The sequence below is a fragment of the Alligator sinensis genome, unplaced genomic scaffold (assembly GCF_000455745.1).
Source record: "Alligator sinensis unplaced genomic scaffold, ASM45574v1 scaffold324_1, whole genome shotgun sequence".
Classification (NCBI taxonomy): domain Eukaryota; kingdom Metazoa; phylum Chordata; order Crocodylia; family Alligatoridae; genus Alligator; species Alligator sinensis.
Window position 1 is genome coordinate 315,025 of NW_005842188.1, and position 13,611 is coordinate 328,635.

The 13,611-nt window shown below is 44.6% G+C and overlaps 1 long non-coding RNA gene across 4 annotated transcripts in view; it reads left to right on the plus strand.

The window, feature by feature from the left end:
- Positions 1-13,295, plus strand: part of LOC102385361 — a 192,774-nt gene extending 179,479 nt beyond the window's left edge. For all 4 annotated transcript variants that reach the window (XR_003094686.1, XR_003094685.1, XR_324157.2 and 1 more), the window contains 2 exons: positions 10,846-10,932; positions 11,974-13,295. This is a non-coding gene — a long non-coding RNA (uncharacterized LOC102385361). The remainder of the gene's footprint in view (positions 1-10,845; positions 10,933-11,973) is intronic.
- The last annotated feature ends 316 nt before the right edge of the window (positions 13,296-13,611 follow it).

The following is a 13,611-nucleotide window of genomic DNA, read 5'->3' on the forward strand; positions in this document are numbered from 1 at the left end:
CAATTAAATGGGTGAGGTTGCCTGCCAAGTAGGTTTTTACAAACTCTCTGATATTCAGTTTCAATAAATAAGTTTTTAATTTCATATTACTAGACACTGTCTTAGAGCCTACTGAGGCTTACATTATTATGTGCATTGTCACGCTGAATACATTACAACATCCTGTAAAGTAAAAAAATTAGCAAAACACTACCACATAACAGAACTGTGAAAAGTATGGTTCCCTGTTCCTTTTTACATGGACATTTGGTTAGGGACAGAAACACTTGATATGAAATCAGATTGCTTTGTGATTTATCCTCTTTTTAAGTCTTAAACCATTTAAAGCTACTCATTCCCTGCCCCGCCACAGTCTTTGTGGTGGTTCTCTGTGGGAGAACCTGGGCTTCTGGCTACAGCTTTCAGTCACTGTCTGACATGTTTTGAATATGTAGTTGTGTTGTGTGCCAGTCTTAATATTGCAAGCTAACTCTGAGTATTTCGTTCACCCTCCCACTGCCACACACAATTCACATTATATTAAAGAAGTATCACCATCTTTTTTGAGAGATTGCATAGGGAAACATCATTGTCTTAGTGGGCAGAGGAGAGGGGTCTTCCTCTGAGCTGTTCCACTTAGAAGAAGTGTTGAAGCTAAGGTCACTATCTCAGTTTTCCTAGGGCATTATGGGACTAAGGATCCTTACCTATCTTAGTGAGGCACTTGGAATACTATGTAAAATATTAATAAACGTCTACTATTGTGACCAGTCATGACAGTAGGTTAGTTCCTTCAACTCTTGCTTTGAAGCATAGGCGAGATGTAGGGGGGCTGGGGGGGGGCATGTGCCCCCCCTTGAGAGCGCTGGTGCTCCTCCTGACAGCAAGTGCTGCAGCTGGTAGGGGGGCATGGAGAACGCTTGTGCCCCCCCTAAAATTGGCTCCGCCAGGAGCACATCGGCGGTGGAAGTGCCAGTGGCAGAATTGCCAGTACTTCTACTGCTCCTGTGCCTCATGAGGAAGTGGTGCCACTTCCGCCACCGCCGTGCTGCATGAGGAAGTGCTGGCGCTTCCGCCACCGCCATGACACTGGTGCACTCGGTTACCAGCCACTTGGGGCACCCCCCCTACTCACTGGCTGGCCACTGGGGGACTCTCCCCAAGTCATGCCCCGCTGGTGCCCCGCTGGTGGCCCCCCAGACTTGGGAGACACCAGTCACCCATGCTTTGAAGTGAATGAGAATTTTCTCTCCACTGAAATTGTATTTATTTTACCAATTTCTTTTAGTGCCTATTGTTATATTGTTACAGAAATTAATGCACATCAAAAGTAGTTACAAAATACTAAACAAAATTAATAACTTCCAATATGCTCTGGATGTCATTAGTGTTAGGTTCTGACAGGCAGTCTCCCTTGCAGTGTGATACAACCTTCTGTCACTGCTTTGTTGTGTGATGACCAATCTCCCCGCTTGACTCTGTGTCTATGTTGGTGGTAACAGTATCTGCTTCTCACCCATCATTATTACTTCACTCACTTTTCTTTCTCCATTTCACCTGGCTTGTCTTTCCCCTTCCCTTCATTTCCCTCCCCTTATAATGGATTACATTTTTCTTCCCTTTTGTTCCAGTCTCCTCTTCCTTAGGCTTTAATTTCTGGGTCTTACTCTTCTGACACTGATACTTATCTTTATTTGCCTTTTTCTTAGATAGCTTCTTCCCTCTTTGAGACTGAAACTTACACTCAGGTGTAGTCAATGCACTGCTGGGGAGCAGTCTTTTGGATGGGAAGTAAAATGGAGGCCCTCTCTTAGAAGTGACATGGCACTTCTTGTTCAAAATCCAGCTCAGAAAATTACATTCTATGCACCCAAATTCCCTCTGCATTTTCAGATGCATACAATGTTTTTCTTTATCTTCTCTCTCGAACCCTTGCATATTTCTGACCACTGTTTAAAATCTGCTGTATCTCACCACAGAGGTGGCTGCACTTCATTGGCAGGTGAAATGATTCCTTTAATGCCTTTTGGGTTGGAAAATGCTATATACAGTTAATTATCTCATAGGAGTTTGGAGTAGATATTGAACTGACAGATTTATTGATACAGACCTTTTGCTGAGCTATCAGCATGAAAACAGGAAGCAATGTGAGAAATGTTAATAAAACTTGACAACAACAGCTCTGAAGGTTTTTGATCCACCATTCGAGTGTGTATAACTATTACAGGATGAGGAAACAGGAAGTATGCTAAGGGGAGGAGATGAGAACTGAACAGTAAAAAGAGACTAAAAAGATTCCAAGCCACCCTTTCTGAACTCTGTTGACATGCACTAGACATTAATCAGAGCTCACGATTTCTCACTTAGGTGTTATTCATATAAACTACAAGGAGCCGGAATTAAGATCCATCAGCAATAAATTCCATCTCAGCACTAAATATGAGTTTGGGACAACACTGAAAAGAATTACAAATGAACAAAGCTGCTTGTGCCCAAGGGGTGTTTTTTAGTTCTCAAAAGGACTCTCTGGACAAGCCTTGCATATGTCCATAGCTCTGAATGACCAGAAATGCCTTACTGCTATTTTCTCCTTTTATTTAAAAAAAGGGACACATTTATCCTGTGAGTGCTTTCTGTCTTAGTCTCCCCTCCCCCAGTCCTTTCAAAGAATCTGAGTCAGAAAAAAATCCCCTATCTTTCCTGAAACATTTTAATTTAATGGCTTATCTGTATTATTTATCACTGAGGTTATATGACTAGTTCCCTAGTAGGCTGCTACTGAAATGTAGTCTATTGAATTTGTGTATTTCAAACAGACTCTGAAGGAAGAAGGTACAGATTGATTTGGAAGTGATAACAGTGAAATCATCACTTATAGTAGCTTTTAATATTTTAACTATCATTTTACATTGGTAAATGCAGGTTAATGATAGTGTCCAGGTCTCTTTATTCCCAGTCTGGTTTCCTCTCCTCTGGACTATAGTCTTTCTCTGGTCCATAACACTAGACACAATGGTTTCTTAATGTATGTCCATTGTCTTAACTTTCTCTCTAGCATGCTCACAGGCTTTGAGCTTTTACAATTGGAAGCAGTAGCTACAGCTCACATGCTTGTATCTAGGTATGTGCCATAAAGGAAATAGGATAAAAAGCCTCTTGCCTTTTAGGCAAGGGATCAGAGGGAGGGATCTATGGTCAGGGAAGGGCTTAAGAGTGTAGTCTACCTGGTAACCAGGAAGAACTACTGAAGACGAAGGCTGTGCCTCCTTCCAAGCTGTGGAAAACTGGACACGTTCCTACACATCTATGTAACAGGGTGGGGTCCCCGGCACCCATAGATCGATGCCTCCCTCCTCTCCTGTTTAGGGCAGTCCACCCTGCTCTCATCTGTCATGCCTTTGATATAAAATAAATTGATATAATGTGGTAGGCTGCCCCATTTGCAGCCCTGGTGGCTTAGGCCAAACATACAGCTCCAAACCGTCCCTACACCATGTCCCATGTCTCGTAGATGGCATCGAAATCCACTACTTCCCTGGCCCCTCACTGGGCCACAACCCCCTCACACTTTAGGACTCAGGCCCCTCACTGGACCTTGGTCCTGGCCCTGGCCCCTCACTCAGCTGCACTTCGACCCTTCACTAGGCCTATCACACTCACACTCTAACCCCTCTCTGGGCCACACACTCCTACTCTTTAGGCCTTAGGCCCCACTCAGTGGGCCTTGGCCCCTCCCTGGACCTTTCGCCCTTCAGTCCCCTTTCAGTGGACTGTGGCCCCCTAGTACTTTTCTATTGGGGTATGCTCCCTTAGCCTTTTCCCTCCATGTGGTCACCCATAAGGCAGCGGGGGCTAAGGCTTTCTGGCACCCCATACTCACCTTTCACAGGGGAGGCACAGGTGTGGCATTTCCTGGTGATGGCCCCACCACTGGCAGTCCCACCACACCATCCAACCCCATCAGGGTGGAGTTTCTGGTCTTCATAGATTTCATAGATTTCATAGACATTAGGGCTGGAAGGGAACTTGTGAGATCATCAGGTCCAGTTCCCTGCCCAAAGGGCAGGAAGTCAGATGACCCCAGCAAGATAATCATCCAAATGCTTCTTGAACGTGTCCAGAGTAGGTGCCTGCACCACTTCTGGGGGGAGTCTATTCCAGTCCCATCTGAGCCTACGCTTCACCAGGCTGAAGAGTCCCATGCCTCTCAGCCTCTCCTCATAAGGCCTGATCTCTTGACCTCTGATCATGTGCGTGGCTCTCCTCTGGACTCTTACCCAGGACCCAGGTCTTACCCAGGACTGGTGGCAGACCACACTGCCCTGTCCTTGAGCTTTCCCTTGTTCTCCCTCAGGGTATACCTCCTCCTATCTGGGAAACTTGTCCCTTCTCTGACCTCTAGTTGTCCTTCAGGCTTACTATGGCCCCTGTTCAGCATTATACCCAGTCCCTTGCATCCTTATTTTCAGGTGGCTCTACTCGCTCCCTTCATATGGGTTAAGATGGCTCTGGCTCCTATCCCTCGCTGGTGGTCCCCCACTCTAGGGGCCTTTGCCTGTCTAGGCCTGGCCCCACTCTCCAGCCAGTCGGGGTGCCAGGCCCTCTATGGCACTGGCCCACCCCCTCATGGTGGGCACCTTTGTCCTTTGGCCCCTCCTGGGCCCTGGCCGCAGCTTGAACCAGTCAAAGTGGTACAATGCCATCCCCCCTCTCACTCACTCTGGGTCTCACTCTCAGAGCCATATACCCTTACATTGGTTTCAGAGCCTCAAGCCCCTCATGTTCTTCACCTCCACCACTCTCCCAGTACCCCTTTTGCTTGGAACAGTTCTACTTGTGCCCCTGACCTGAAAGCTCTGTAGGACTATTCTAATTCATCTGGTGGCTCACTGCCTCAGCTAGGCAGGCCCCACTCTCTGCGGGCTCGCAGGATACTCTCTGGGGTCCTGGTCACATGGCCCCACTCTTTCTACCCCAGCCGAGCTAAGGACCCTCTAGGGTCCCCTGGAACCTCTTGCATCCCCAAGAGTTCCTCCAGTTGTTCCAGGAGCTGCAGTCCTCAAGTGGTGTGCTGGAACTCCTTCGATTCCCCTGATGTAACTCCTAGACTGCAGCCTTCTGCCTGAGCTGGGGCCCTACCCTAGCCGAGGTTCCTTTATCCAGCTTGCTGCTCGGCAGTAACAAGGCTTTTTATTGGCACCACCTGCCCACCTTTCAAGTAGCAGGCTGTTCTAATGAGGGCCATCCTCACCTGCTGGGCTTGCAGGATGAGGGAGCTGGGCTTATTTAGTCTAGAGAAGGAGGACCGAGAGGGGATATAACAGCAGCCTTCAACTTCCTGAAACGGGGTTCGAAAGAGGATGGAGCTAGATTATTTTCAGTGGTGACATGACAGAACAAGGAGAAATGGTGTCAAGTTGCAGCAAGGGAAGTTTATTTTAGAAATTAGCAGGGACCCTGGTTTTCTCTGATTTAAAAAACCCCCCAATTTTCAATTAAAAAAATGACCCCAAATCCACATTTTTCCATGATTAAAATGAAACACTTTCATTTAAATCATGGAAAAATGTGGATTTGGGATTACTTTTTTTAAACTGAAAATTGGGGATTTTTTTAAATGAGAGAAAACCAGAGTCCCTGGATATTAGGAAGAACTTTATCACTAGGAGGGTAGTAAAACATTGGAACAGGTTACCCAGAGAGGTTGTGGACTAGATGAGTTTTTAAGACAAAGGCTTGGCTGGAATGATCTAGTTGGGGATGGTCCTGCTTTGAGCAGGGAATTGGACTAGATGACATCCTGAGGTCCCTTCCAACGCTAATTTTCTATGATTCTATGATCCAGTTGTTCACATGGCTGGGAGGAGAGGAAGGAGTCAAGCTGCTTATGCATTGGGGAGAGCCTGGGAGGGCCTGCCTCTGTGGTGAGTAGCCCTGAGGGCTACAGTCCCTGGCATTGAGCACCACATGTGGCTCCTGGCTGCCTGGAAGTTGGACAGCCGTGATTTAAATGGTTTCACAATGTACTAATAACTTGAGAGCTGCACAGATGAAATCCATTCTAGAATTCAGTTGATGCAGGAAGATTAATAGGCAAAGGAAGATGTTGGTATTTGGATGAAAGAATATATTGATATGCACAGTATGGTGGGAGAGCAGAAGTCAAAGACATCTCTAATTAATGAACAGTTCAGGCATCACATCTGTGTGGCCTATTTTTTGTGTAGCTATAGATTTCCAAACATGTTTCTTTTGACCTGGGATGTTCCTGACTACAGTTTCCAATGTGTGGGATACTTGTAATTTTGAAGATTGGCTTGAATTTTTAATATTTTGCGATTTATAAAAGAATTTGGACATGACCGTGTATGTATATTCTTCCATATGGTGTTAGTTCGTTAGTTAGTTATGCAGGAAGTGAGTGATGACTGACCTAGTTTAAGCAGCCTACCCAGTATAATACATACTTGTGTAGTGTTGTTTTATCTTGTGCAGCCAATCTTGTTTGCAACACATTGTTTATTAACAGAACTGTGACAGCCTGTCTGGCAAAAATTTAAATATGTCACATATTAAAGTGCTACTGAAAAACTGGCTAAATACTGCAAAATGTCTGGGTTTTTTAAAAGCCTTTTATGTAGACTGAAAGATGCAGTGCAGTAGTTCTTCATATCTGTGTAACACCAAATGCAAGCTAGTAATCTTCTTTTTGGTGTGCAGTTATGTGTACAAAATAAAGCATGTATCCTGATGCAGAAGGCCTGCCTCAGTTATAGAATGTTAGTAGTCTGCTGCTTACAGTATTATTGGGGGGGTTAAAATTGTCCTTCTTTCAAGTATGAGGTATTGCTGTCAGCTTCCCATGGATGTTTTCTATAATGCTTTAATATTCTCCTCTGTTTAACAAGTTTATAAACTGACAGTTTTATTACTAAACTGAAAGGCATTTTGTGCTGGTAAGCTTATCTAACATCTCCACTCACTATAGATTCATAGATTCATAGAAGTAGGATTGGAAGGGACCTTGTAGATCATCAGGTCTGACCCCCTGCCCTGGGCAGGAGAGAAAACCTGGCTCAAATGACCCTAGCCAGGTAGACGTCAAGGACCCCCAGGATAGGAACCATCACCACTTCCCTTGGAAGTTGGTTCCAGATCCTAGCCGCCCTCACTGTGAAGTAGTGCCTTCGGATGTCTAGTCTAAAGTTACTTTCTAACAGCTTGTGGCTGTTATTCCTTGTTACCTCAGGGGGGGCACTATATAGTTGGTCCAATAGAACAGGGCTGTTTAACTTACAAGTGGCATGGGGCTGCATTGCCTACGGGCTATACCAAAGGGAACCACACACCCTGCAGGCTGCTCTAGGGCGAGCCATGGTCCCCAGATGTCCCCCCACTGCTGCACTGCATGCTTATGCCCCCCCACTGCTGCACCATACACCCACAGCCCCCACAACTGCTGCACCATGTGCCTGTGACCCCTCCTGCTCCACCATGTGTCTGCAGCCACCCCCAATGCACTGCACACTTGCAATTCCTCCCCCGCCACTGCACTGTGTACCCCAGGGTCACCCTCAGCTCCCTGTGCTGCCACACTGCCAAGCCCCCTGGATTACGGGCGGCCATTGGTCCTGTTTCATATTGGAACCTCCTTTTTTAAACCTTTTGTCCCCTGTCCATTTCTAAATGAGGAACTGTTAAGAGCAAATTCAGGCCTGGATCATGGAACTCTCTGTTAAGTAGGTCAGCAGATGCCCTCTACCTGACCCACCCTTTGCAGAGTGATGTCAGATACCTGCAGAGGCCCGGGAATAGAGTGCCGTGCGCACACCCATGTGCTGAGTGCAGAGCCTGAGTGAATGGGGTGCACTACCCACATTAAAGGGCTCTGATTGACAGGTTGGTGTGTGTGAGACTGTGGGTGTGTGGTGTGGCTGGACTGAGAGCTTGACTGAGAGGTCTGTGTGCATTTTTGGGGTGTGGGGAGGCTCTGAGAGATTGAAAGAGGGTGTTTGGTGAGGGAATTGGTGGTTGCATTGCTAGGGTGAGAGGCTGGAGTGAGAGTTAAGATAGAGTGACTGGTTTCCTTGGCCGGTGCACCGTGGAGGCACGTCGTGCTAGATTTCAGTGACTTGTGAGGCTCCATCGATCTCCCTCCATTGCGGTGAACCTTCTCTGGAGGTAGATAGGGTTGGCTCCCCAGGTGTCTTTCCCACTGGGTGTGTGTATCACATAAAGCAGCAGCCCTCTACTTCCCATTGTAAGTATCACCCATTCCTTTTCTCCCTCACTCTTGTCCTGGTTTTGGGCTACTCCTTGTTTGTGAGGGGAAGGTAAGCCCAACTGAGCAGTTGCCTGAGAAGCAGACCACCCTCAGGAGACGAGAGGCAGGGACATGAGCCTAATAAAGTTTCCTCTCTCCCTCAATAAAGTCTACCCCATCCTTGAGTAAATATTATATTGTTGTATTGGTAAGGGTCATTTTGGGAACCGGGTGTGTATATGTGTTGCTTACTTACCTGTTGTTTGTTGTGATTTAATAAACCGTTTTATTCGTATACCTTTAGCAGTTCTCTTAGTGATTATTAATTAAAGCCGGTGATAGATATGCACAGGGCGAAGACCCACCATATCTTTCTGGGGAGAGATCCAAGAGGAAACAGCTGTTTGAGCCTGCTTTATAATTTGGTTTACAAGAGTGATCTTTCTTCTCCCCCAACAGAAGGGGCAGCAAAAAGTTCTGTTTTTCAGTTCATTGGTGGAAATACATTGCAGTCATTTGTCCTCACAATTCTATTGGCTGTGCCTAGAGGTAGGGTGGTGCACAGCCAGCAGAAGCAGGGTTCCCAGCTAGGGATGGAGGGAGTGGACTTTTGGTGGTGGCCCTTCTTTGCTGTTGATTGACCAAGAGGCCCAATGGCCTCACCCCTCACTGCTGATTCACCAAGGATGCAGCCCCACCCCTCACCATTGACTGGCTGAGCAGGGCCACCCCTCACCAAGGCATGTCCTGTATTCTGGGGATCTGTTGGTGGCCACCTTACCTGGGGTGGACGTAGGAAGTAACAGCTGGAATAGTGAGAAGGGAGCCTGGAGACTTCTGGCTGCTCTTACAGCTAGAGTGATGTGGGGAGTGGCAGCCAGGCAGGAGCTGGGGGGTGAGAGGGGAAGTGGCAATTTAAGCCCTTGTTGGCTGCATCTGGTCTATGGGCATCTAGTCTTACAATAGAAGATATTAAGCAAATCTTGCTTTTTGCACATTCCCATCATGGCTACAAAAGCACAAGAACAACATAGTTGCACTTTGGCTTGCAGTGTTAAAGAAGACGTGGTCTGGAATGCCTTGCCATTCTTTTTCAAACAAAGTAAGAGAATACAAAGAATTCATGTAGCTGCAGAAAGGCCTTTCTTAGAGGATGAATTTTACCATGACCCAGGCAGGGTACAGAGAGATGGAACACTTCTACCACTATCAAAAGGTGGTGATATAAGTTGTTCAAATCCAACTGTTAGGTCTGCATCATTCTACAGTGATACAAGTATAGCAAAATTACTTCAAACTTAACCTTCCTTCGTTCCAGTTCCAGTTAGGGCAGTTTAGCTAACCTACAGGATCATGCTGATGTACCAGTTATAGAGTAACTGCTGATGCCCTCTCCCCTTTTAAATGTTCTAAATAAAATGTTGGTTTCTCCATACCTACAGTCTCATCACATGTTTTTGTTCACTGATTAAGGTTATGGGGTGCAGAAGACCCCCATGTTACTATAACACTGGTTTTACAAGAAAAGGTTTAAAGTAAATGAGACCAGGCTATCAAGTACTATTTCCTTTTTGGAGAGAGGCCGAATGAATTTACTACAATCTATCTTTTGACTAGAGATGAGGCAGGTTTTATTTCATTGGTCCAATGGAGTTGTTCTTCCAGGTATGCTGATCCAGGAATTCTTCTTATGTAGTTTGAACAGGGCCAGGCTATAATAAGTGTTTCTCAGTGGAGAGAGACTAATCCTGAACTCATCAAATCCAGTCTCATTTAAGTTTTCCAAAATTCTGTAACAGACAGCATAGCAAAATGAAATGACTGAGAAATCTCTCACATGGGTAGTCCATCTTGGAGCACAGATGGGAAGGTGAGGCTGAAGATCTTCCTTATATGCCACCAAATAGGTTTTGGCTCTTAGGAACCCAATGACCTGAGCTAAAGAAAGGCTTCTGGGTGCAGAGTGCTGTGTAGCTCAAGTGGTACTGGTCCAGGTCTGCCTACCCCTAGTTTTCTCTGCAAAGTACCTATACACAATTATTGATATGAGTGGATGTCTGTATAGCGCTGTCAGCCCACACTACCCAGTTGTGATACTGCATCCTACCACCACCACTCTAAGAATGAGATCAGAATGGGGAAATGTGGGTCCTATAGCAATGGGGAAATGAGAGACCATGGATGGGGCTGACTGACATTTGCAGCAGGGCCCCTTATGCACTCAGGCAATGTACAGACTGTAAAGCAGGGGTGAATTACATTTGAATCCACTTCTAAGTCACTTTTATTCTGGCAGAATGTGTAAAGAGGCTGTGGTATATGTGAGAATTAGGTCATATCTGGTCTTATATTATCTCTTTGCTAAATATTAGAAGAGTCTCTCTTCCACTGAAAAACAACAACTCTGTAAGCATACATAGGAATGACTGCTTTTAATATGCCTCGAGGCTAGATGGGAGTGAAACACATTTTGTCTTTTTCAAGCATAAGGGGTTTGCATGGCCATGGCTACAGATCTTACTCTCCCTTTTGTTTTATGGTAATGTGGATAATGACAAATCTGTCATTTGTCTTTTACATTATAGATTTTTTTCACCTTTCAGTTCTGCCCTTGCATTGATGTGATTATATGGACCTGGCAATTGCTACAATGATCTAAGGATGTGACACATCCAGGATTCTGTGCTGAGGTAATTTTTTCCAATTGTCCCTTGTCCTCATTTTCTGTGTCGGTACTTTTTCAACCATTGTCTATGTTTTGAATATGTTTGCCTCCTGCACTCCAATACAAAACCATGTTGGAGGGCAGCTGTCCCAAGGAGCATAGCATGCTGCTGTACTTGTGAATACAGGGCAACCCACCTCGAGTCACTGATTAACTCCTTCTCCCCCCAAAATCCTGCTATACTCCTAACTTGAATCTGAGTTTTCCAAGAGGACAGTACCCAATGTTTATCTATAGAGGACTTCCCTGAATGCTTTACTGTTGTTGCTAGTATGATACATCTATTCATTAGAAAACAGATGTACACAGGATGTACATGAAGTGTGTTGCATTCTGAATTAAAGAAGGTAGCCGGCACACAACTGTTCAGTAGACGACCAAACTTTGAAGAGAGCACAAGCAAAGTGGAGCTGAGAAAGGATGAGCCTCTAACAATGTCCAAAAGAAATTTCATGGAGAAGGTAGTCCACATCTACGATCAATTGCCAAGGTCAGGAAAAGAATTGGCAATGATATATAATTTTAAACAGTGCAACAAGGTGTTATAGGGGAAAAAACACTGTACAGTAAGAAGGACAGACCATTTATTAATTGACCTTGACGGTCATCTTTCATGCCCAGTTTGTTAATCTTGCAAGAATTTGTATAAGGTACACATGGGTGTGCAAGTCTGTTGCAATCAAACTATGCATAGGTCAAGTAAGGTTAGATGCTAAATGGAACCTGCCACCCAGTTTCAAATGACTCATGCACTTGCTTTCTTTTACTTTACTGTGGAGTGTAACAAGTGGAAGGAGTTGGGTAGAGAATAGACATGTCTGAGAAAATACAGTTTTGAACATGACCTTTGTCTTGGCAAGGAGGAGGGCTGAGCTGTGCATTTTCCTCTGAGGCTTTAATCCTGCTATTAGGCAGGAACAAACTGGCGGTCATGCAGCAGTGCCCTCAGCAGGTTCCCCTGCTTTCTCTGTCCTGCAAGAATAACTTTTTACCTTCCTCTTTATAGGCATAACACTCTGCACCTGCATTGGATGGAATGAAGCCCAGAATATTTCTCTGTTATGGTGACTGAGCTGACTCTGTGGTCTTAAAGCGCAGTTCCATGTGACTATATAGAAATGACTCCTTGTATCCAGTTGACTATACTGTCTCCTTTAGAATGGACAAATTCCTTCCTAGCTTATATTTCAGCTTTTTTCCTACTGTGATGTCAACAAAACGGTAGATGAGGAGATAAGGCTGGCTGGCATAATTTATTTAAACCTTTGATAAAGTCCCTCACAAGAAATATTTAAGGAAACTAAGTAGCCATAGATTAAACACAGGCATCCTGCCCTGACTTAGAAATTCCTAAGAGACAGAAACTAAGCAGTTGAAATAATGGCCAGTTAATAGCCTGGCAAAAATTTAACTGGGAGGTGCCACATAGAGGACCCAGGTTTGAAAAAACTGAGAGAAAGACTGGAATAATTTGGAGTAGCAGTAAGTCTACCATTTTTTGAGAGGAGTCTTCTACCTGATTGCCATCTTACCACATGATACTAAGTGAAACGGTGAACTGTGCATTTGATCCAGAAGAACCATGAAGGAGACATGGATATATTGGAATAGTATGAGGTGTTTTGGTAAGAGAATAAATCATCTGACCCCAGCATTCTTTCCTGCCTAGGCAGGGGGTCAGACTCGATGATCTGTTGAGGTCCCTTCCTACCCTAGCATCTATGAATTTTAACAACTTGCGCATCCTGAGATCAGGATGTAGGATCATAATTCAACATGGAAAATATTATCTTGGTATGAGAAGGAGGCCAACCCCTGGGAGGAGTAACCAGTATTACCTATATCCAGTGACTGAAGGCAGAGAAGATGTTGTGATAAAGCAGGGTATTGTAAAGGCAATCTTGAAGATACTTTGCAAAGTACTGAGGTCAGTTTAGAAATGTATCCAAATTTCTGTCTTCTTTATCACATAGAGAAAATGACATCAATGTGAATGTAAAGAGTGTTCAATTGGCAAAAAATTGTGGTTTTGATATATTTTTGGGAAATAAAAATTTCCTTCACTTGGAGCTTGCAACAAACGGCTTCTAAATTCATGTAGATTATTTTGAAAGGTGCGGAGTAAGTATTTCGTTATTTGAGAGTAACAAGGGAGTTTCCTCCTAGTTTATCTGAGAAAGGTATTAACAATTAGGAGTTGCAACTGTTTCTCCTGAAATAGTCTTAGCTATGTGGAATCAGAAAAAATATATGCCTTAAACTTTGATTATTTTAGTTATAAGATGACATAACTGCTTTGTGGAGAATTGCTGGCTCTGTATAATAGAACAGATAAGAAAAAGTGTTTGTTCTTTGTAACTCCTCTGCAACTGCTTTGCTCACCACGGCCTTGAAGATAGCAAAAAAGTATATACAAATCTGATTTTCAGGTGCAAGAAGGAGGTTTGTGAACTAACCTCGCCTCCCTCATTAGTTCCCATCCTGATTACAGCAAAGAAATAATGAAGTAATATTATAGCTGCTTTTCATGCTAATTTCACTATATGATCACATGAGTTGTAAGCAACTGTTAAAGTATATAAGCCTCCTGATTTTGCTCTTGGGGGGGGACCCCTTCCAAGTGCTTGGAAAATCCATGTCACTT